We start from the raw sequence: 8,306 nt of genomic DNA on the forward strand, positions 1-8,306 counted from the left end.
ACTTGCCATTCGGAGTAGAGTTTTCAGCCGGCTATACGAACTGGAATTTTTGCGGTGAGAACTGCAGTTTTGAAGCTGCAAGACGGTTGTGCGTGGCGCATACGGATCGAATCGAGGCGATGGGGCCCGGGCCGGAGAGTGGGGAATGAGACAATGTTTGGCCACTCCTGGAGCAGACCTGGAAGTGACTCGATGTGACAGAGCTGAGGCGAGACAAGCGGACGTAATGCAGAGTATTGCCTGACCTGGCTTTTACCCAGTGAGCCCCAGAGCGACTCTCAGCTCCTCAGCTTCTCCTTCATTCTGAGGAAAGCAAAGCCAAACCATCCAGTCTCACCTCATCACGGAAAGGCCATATGCCGGACAACATCCCGGTGAATCTGCTCTACACTGTCAGGGAGGTTCATTGCTGCTACCTGGGATTGGCGGGGGGAGGGATATCAGAGCACCAGGTCACAGATCACAGTGCAATCATGTTCTTCCTACAGTGTGTCACCCAGAACTGCACACAGTACTCCAGCGGTGTGGGAAACCAAGTATTAGCAAGCTGGTGCCTGGCACCTCTTTGTTAATCAAATATCTCTTTATTTTCTGTCAATAATTACCACACCACCCAATAGACTCATTGTTCTTAATTAAAAATTTCAGCGAGAAATCAGCTAATATTACAAATCGTTGGCATTAACATTGTCCTGATGAGGGTTCTACCCAAATCGACGTCTATTTCTTACCTCCCATCAGACCACTTTATATGTCTGTTTGGTTTTATATCTCGCTCTTTATTTCCCTTTTTAAATATTTGTTATTTCCCTTTCCTTCGGCCCAGTGTGGAGATGAGGCTTTCCTCAAACATACCCTCCACTCCCCCACCCCCCCACAGTCGAGCAATTTTAATGAATTATTTGTATCATTTGCAGGTTTCCCATTAGCTGCTCTGATTGACAGCTTATTCGGACCCCTCTCTTCGCACTGGTGGTATGTCTTACAACAGGGTATTGTTTTTCTTTGATGGGGTCTGTGGAAAAGGGGTTGCAATACTGTCTATGTGGTAAGGTCTGAACAAGCAGTGTTAACAGCAATGGAAGAATGGCCTTTGGACGGGGTTTTAAATGTTCTGTGTCTAAATCGAAATGTGTGTGTTTTTCAAAAGCAAACACGAGGAAATCTGCAGATGCTGGAAATTCAAGCAGCACATACAAAATGCTGGTGGAACACAGCAGGCCGGGCAGCATCTATAAGGAGAAGCACTGTCGACGTTTCGGGGCGAGACCCTTCGTCAGGACTAACTGAAAGGAAAGATAGTGGACAGTGCTTCTCCTTATAGATGCTGCCTGGCCTGCTGTGTTCCACCAGCATTTTGGATGTGTGTGTTTTACTCGGACACATGGTGCGGATTATATTCACCTTACAGTGTATGAGAGTTTGCTGTCTAGTGTTCCTGTGTTTAAATATATCGGGCTTCGGCTGATGTGGAGAGCATATGTAAAGTTTTATATGAAGTTTTTGGCGGATAAATGTAAGCAGGTCGTTGACTGGGCTTGACTGTGGCTCTTCCAGGGCTGTTCTGTTGAAACTTTATTCTCCTTTAATACAGGTTGGTTCATTTATAGAGAGGCAGCTCGTTCAGTTTTATACAGGTCGGATGTTCTACAGACTCTTTGTGCACTTTGACTCTGTAGTGGAGCATTCCCGACCACAGCTGGAGATGCATCGGAGGTCAAACAAGGCGAGATGTTTCTCAACATGCCGAGAGGAGAAAATGAGCCCTGCAAACTTTATTTGATTAATAGGGTGAGGACGTCACGTCGGACTAATTCTGTTTTAATGGTTTGTTGGGAATATACCAGCAGAGCTGATAAATGTTTTTCTGCAGACACTGACAGAATATGGGTGGGAATATGGTCTTGGGGATTTTTGGACAAGTGGTCTGGCCAGAAGGTCCATCATGGACATTTCCAGCTGTGGGAATAGATTTGGGATTACTAGAGGATAAACAAATTCTTGTGGTGGTGAGAGGGCGTCTTGTCATTTACGGCAGTCAGTATTATTTCCTTTTTGCCTAACTTTACAGATGGTTCTAAAACACAGTTAGTAACCGGGTGGGCTCAGGGATATTTATCCACAGCTGCCCCCCTCACTCAATCCCCTGCAGTGTGCGTACTGTCCCAACCGCTCAACAGACGACGCCATTGCCGTCACCCTCCACCTGACCCTAATGCACCAGGACAAAAAAAAAGACACATACGTTCGGACGCTGTTCATAGACTTCAGTTTAGCATTCAACGCAATCATCCCTCAGAAACTGACTGGAAAGCTGAGCCTATTGGGCCTGAACACCTCCCTCTGCAACTGGATCCTAAACTTCTTGTTTGGGAGACCTCGGTCAGACCGGATCGGGAGCAACACCATCACACTGAGCACGGGGCGCCCCCACCCCCCAGGGCTGTGTGCTCAGTCCACTGCTGTTCACTCTGCTGACCCACGACTGTGCTGCAACACACAGCTTGAACCACATCATCACGTTCGCCGATGACCCGACTGTGCTGGGTCTCATCAGCAAGAACGAGTCAGCTTACAGAGAGGAGGTGCAGCGGCTAACGGACTGGTGCAGAGCCAACAACCTGTCTCTGAATGTGAACGAATCAAAAGAGATAGCTCTTGACTTCAGGAGAGATGGAGCGACCTCTTCCGGCTGACATCGACGGCTCCTCGGCAGAGGACGTTAACAGCACCAAATTTCTTGGTGTTCACCTGCCGGAGAATCTCACCTGGTCCCTCAACACCAGCTCCATAGCAAAGGCAGCCCAGCAGCGTCTCTACTTTCTACAAAGGCTGTGAAAAGTCAATCTCCACCCCTCCACCCCCATCATCATCACATTCTACAGGGGTTGTACTGAGAGCATCCTGAGCAGCTGCATCACTGCCTGGTTCGGAAATTGCATAATCTCGGATCGCAAGATCCTGCAGCGGATAGTGAGGTCAGCTGAGAAGGTCATCGGGGTCTCTCTTCCTGCCATCACGGACATTTACACTACACGCTGCATCCGCTAAGCAAACAGCATTATGAAGGACCCCATGAACCCCTCATACAAACTCTTTTCCCTTCTGCCATCTGGAAAAAGGCACCGAAGCATTCGGGATCTTACGACCAGACTTTATAACAGTTTCTTCTCACAAGCAAACAGACTCCTAAATACCCAGGCCTGGACTGACAGATAACTTCCCTATTGTCCTGCTTGTTATTTATTGTAATGCCTGCACTGTTTTGTGTACTTTATGCAGTCTTGGGTAGGTCTGTAGTCTAGTGCAGTTGTTGTTTATTTTTCTCTGTGTTGTTTATTACGTAGTTCAGTCTAGTTTTTCGACTGTGTCATGTAACACCATGGTCCTGAAAAACGTTGTCTCATTTTTACTGTGTACTGTACCAGCAGTTATCTATAAAACAGAACTTATGGCCATTATCATTAGTCTGCAATTGGTTGAACAATTGCAGATAACAGATAACAGAGTTGTTATCTGCCCAGACACTGCCACGGTACTGTAGAGTTTGTAATCGAAGTCTTTAAGAAGACCATGTCTGATCTGTTGATGGAAGTGTATTATGATCTATATGCTCTGAAGTATGCGGGAAGAACACAGAACATAGAAATTTACAGCACATTACAGGCTCTTCGGCCCACAATGTTGTCCAGACCATGTAACCTACTCTAGAAATTCCCTAGAATTTCCAAGAGGCTCCTAAAATACCCTATTGTATCCGCCTCTACCACCACCGCCGGCAGTGCATTTCACTTACCCACCACTCTCTGTGTGAAAAACTTAACCCTGACATTCCTCCAGTACTTATTTCCAAACACCTTAAAACTATGCATCCTCGTGTTAGCCATTTCACCCCTTTGGGGGGGGGGGGGAGAGCCTCTGGCTATCCACACGATCAATGTCCCGCATCATTGTATATATCTCTATCAGGTTACTTCTCAGGCTCCGTCACTCAGAGGAGAAAGGGCCAAGTGCTCTCCCCAGAGTGTACAGTTTTCAGTGGCACCTACATATCTGGATGTGTCGGGTAATGAAAGGGCAGATGTTACAGCTAAACAGACACTTGCTAAGTCTGAGGTAGATATTATAGTTCATATGGGAAAGGATGAAGTCAAATGTTGTACTAGGTTGCCTGGGGTTGGGAAATAGCAGACAGTCTGGAATAACAGTTCCACAGGGAGGTGCTATTATAGTTTGTTTCTATCAGTCCAAGAGTGGCAGCTTTTGGGAAAGAATAGGAGGGAAGATGTGTGGTTTATGAGACTAATGGTCGGACATACGTGTTTGCACTGCTCATTGGCATTTGTTGGGTAGCAGGGGAATGTGTCACGTGATTTTTGTAATGTCCCAGAGAGGATGAAACATGTGATCATGATGTGCCACAGATATTCGGAACGTAGGAAGCTGTTTAGGTATGTCATGGGTGGATCTGGGGCGCCCAATTTGCAGGATATACTGGCACCTGAGGCAGGGACGGTTATGTCGTGTTGGAACCTATTCAACGTTTTAGTTAAAATAGATTTGGGACGTAGCATCTGATCCCCATCAAGCTTCTCTTCGTATTCCATTACAGTAGGTGGTGCTGATGCACCTGATGGGAGAAAGTAGGAGGAGAGTGTAATGTTGAGGCGGGAAAAGGCAATGAAAGTGACGACTGTTTGTCCTGCAACCAATACGTGTTGCGGCGGTTTCCAGCTCCTCGGTGCCCTCTGGTGGCGGTTGGTGTAACACAAGACCCAGACCCTCAATGGCCTCCGAGGCAAGCTGGGTGATTTATTGACCTCAATGTGCCTCTCTGTATCATTTTCCGACCCAGGAGTCCGATTGTTCCGTTCACGTCATCATGCAAGTTAAATAAATCCACAACTTGACATCCTCATGACTCGGTTGACGGCATTCCCGACTGCAGGGAACAATGTTAGTTTGGGTATTTAATGATCATTCCGTTTCAGTCTGCAAGAATCTGACAAGTGATTTCTGATTGAAATATTTTCTCCTTAATTTGACGTGAATACGAATTTCCTAAAATTTCCTGTTTTTATTCAGGACTAATGTGCAGTCTTGCGTTTGGTGAAACATTTACTTCATCCACTGTTATGTCGGTCTTTTAAATTAATACTCTGATTTAAAAAGCCTGTTGCTGCTCTTTGCCTTAAATTCCTTCAATTTTGCAGGTCAATGGTGCGGGACCGTCAGACAGTCACGTCCCCTTTTCTCCCTGACGCAGCTCCCCACAATGAGAATAAATTGAGGAGAGGTCAGGCATATCTTCATAAACAGAAGGGATGAAAGGGGGTGCGTAGTGATCGGGAAGAGAAACTGAGGTTAGATGAGCGACCAGGATCGAAATGAATGGCGGAATTGCCTCGAAATGCCGAATAGCCCACTCCGACTTCTATTGTCTATCTTTCAACGTCCATCCTTTGTGATCAGAGTCTCAGACAGATGATATCATCGTTCATTTGCCACTGGGGACGTAGCTCAGTGGAGGAGCGCATGCGTGAAGTCCAGGGTTCAAACCCAGCATTTCAACACTGTTGTTTGTGAAGTTTGAAAACTAGGTGGAAAATCCCAGATGAAGAAATTTTCCGCACGATGGTTGGCCTTTCATTGCTTCGTTGAGACGCCGGGATAAGCCTGTGACACGTGGGACAGTTTAGAATTGTTCCTTGCTGTATATCAGTCCTCGGCAGGGGATTTCTAAAAACACCCGCACATTTAGGGAAGGGGCGAAAGCTCGGCAGTGATGTCCTAAACATTATAGCAACAACTATAATTCTCATTGAAACCTACTGAACGTTGAAGGACCAAGATAAGATGGACGTGGAGAGGATGTTTCCTATGGTGGGGGTGTCCAGAAGTAAAGGGTACAGCCTCAATATTGAGGGGCGACCCTTTAGACTGTGGTGAGGAGGATCTTGTTTTTAGCCAGAGTAACAAATCTGTGCAATGTTCAGCCGCAGACTGCGGTGGAGGCAAGTGTATTGGGTTGAGTGGGAACCGGCATCAGCCGTGATGGAACGGCGGAGCAGACTCGCTGAGCTGAATGACCTATTTCTGTTTCTATGTCGTCTGGTTTTATGGTCTAACTAAATCCCGATGAAGGGATTGTTTGAGGGACGTGCTTGCGATGCGGAAACCAAGTCAGTATCTAAATCCGCGAGTTCCGTTCACAGGGAGACGAGGTGAACTTCTGGTTCAAATTGGAATCCAACATTTATTCAATGATCAGGACAGGGTGGGAACGTTAATGGGACCTCCGGATTGAACGTAGTGACTGCCGAGTGTGGCCCAAAATGTTGCTTTGTAATAAGAAGCCCCACAAGAGGGATGAATTGTCCATGTTAACAATTAAATAAGGTAAAACACATTCAATGGCGAAATATCGGGAGCGAGGTGCAAGATGGGGTAAAGCATAATCGACACAGAGAGAATAACTGGGTGGTCCAGAAAGTAAGGAAGAAAGAAACGAAAGTGGAGACAGAAAGAGGTAAAACAAGGAATTAACAACAGAAAGTGAAGTAAGTGGGTATGAATAAGGGGGAAAGAAGGAATTGATGCAACATGGACAGACACAGATGGAAACACAGACATACACAGACACAGACGGAAACCCAGACTTGTACAGACACAGACACAGACACAGATAAGACCTAAACATATACTGGCACCAACACAGACATAGACAGAAACAGACACAGACAGAGATGCGGACATTATACAGACACAAAGACACAGACACAGATAAGACCTAAACATATACAGGTACCGACACAGACATAGACAGAAACAGACACAGACAGAGATGCGGACATTATACAGACACACAGAGACACAGAGTCAGACTAAGACATGCACAGACATTGACAAGGCAAAGACATATACAGGCACCGACACAGACACAAACAGAAACATAGACCCAGACATACACAGATAAGCAAAAGCACACATCCACACCAAGACACACACGCGCAAACACGCACAGAACGATAAACACACATACACACACACACACACACACACACACACACACACACACACACACACACAAACGCAAGAGATTGCACATCATTCATGGAAGAGCAATGTTGTTTTTCTCATAGCAGAGTGGCGCAGCGGAAGCGTGCTGGGCCCATAACCCAGAGGTCGATGGATCGAAACCATCCTCTGCTATGTCAGCTGCTGCCAACAATTTCCTGTCAGTGCGCTTTAAAATACGAGTCCATCTCATCATTGGTAGATTCAAGGAAATCAACTGGCTTTCGGCTGGAATGCACTTTTATCTGTTATCCTTTTTCACTTTTGCGGAGGTTTCTATTTGGTTGGAAAGATTAACCAATTGTGCATTGAGATATCTTAATGTCATCTATTCTCTGCAGGCCAAGGAAGGAGCGCACTCCGCCTTTCCGGCCGAGACCTTTAATCAGGACTGGAGAAAAAGATGAGAAGAACTTGCACAGGAGTCTCTCTCTCCCTCTCTCTCTCTCGATGTTCCAAATCGTTCGCTGTATCGATTTCTCAGACAATAAATCCTGCTGGAGAATGCTCTTCATCCCATTGCACAATCAGGCACAAATGGGAGCGTGTCCACTGGCCAGTGCTCGACAAAGAAATAGCTGAATCGGAAAGGATTCCCGAGTCCTCTCCGGTCGCAGAGGAAGAAATGTTCGTTATTATCTGTGTTATCAATGATTACACTGTATCTCAATTGTGATATGCAGGAAGGTTTGGACCTGAACAGTTCTTCTGCATTTTAAGTGGGGATGTAGCTCAGTGGAAGAGCGCATGCTTTGCATGTATGAGGTCCCGGGTTCAATCCCCGGCATCTCCACGCTAGTGAGCATTGAATTTTGAAGCTCCAACTTAACGTGGACAGTACAAAATCAGGAAGGTGCAGGCTGACCGCTCATTTCCGCAAATAAATGGCTCCTCAAGAGAGAGAGAGGACCACCAAAGCCGCCCACAGAGATCACCAAGAAAGCACACCGGTGTGTCCACCTCCTGAGGAGACTGAAGCCGGTGAGACTTCCCCTGCCACTATTCTAACATAGCTTTTACTTTACATTAGCACTAAACACTCTTATTTTAGGTCTCTTAACCAGTTTCTAAACCGTCTGGTACGAGAATGGCAAGGCATCCGACGGCCAGACCCTACAGAGGATAGAGATTCTAACATTGAGACCCAGTGATTTGCGGTCCATTCAGAACTGACGGAATTCTGACCTTCATTCGATCATATGGACGGATTGGGAGGTGAACGAGACTCG

At 46.4% G+C, this 8,306-nt stretch overlaps 2 non-coding genes across 2 annotated transcripts; both read left to right on the plus strand.

Moving 5' to 3' along the window:
- The first annotated feature begins 7,140 nt into the window (after positions 1-7,140).
- On the plus strand, positions 7,141-7,212 carry trnam-cau (transfer RNA methionine (anticodon CAU)). The gene has a single exon. It is a non-coding gene; the product is annotated as a tRNA-Met (tRNA).
- A 586-nt stretch (positions 7,213-7,798) lies between these two features.
- trnaa-ugc (transfer RNA alanine (anticodon UGC)) lies at positions 7,799-7,870 on the plus strand. Its single transcript has one exon. It is a non-coding gene; the product is annotated as a tRNA-Ala (tRNA).
- Positions 7,871-8,306: the final 436 nt, after the last annotated feature.

This window comes from Hemitrygon akajei, chromosome 28 (assembly GCF_048418815.1).
Source record: "Hemitrygon akajei chromosome 28, sHemAka1.3, whole genome shotgun sequence".
In the NCBI taxonomy this organism is placed as follows: domain Eukaryota; kingdom Metazoa; phylum Chordata; class Chondrichthyes; order Myliobatiformes; family Dasyatidae; genus Hemitrygon; species Hemitrygon akajei.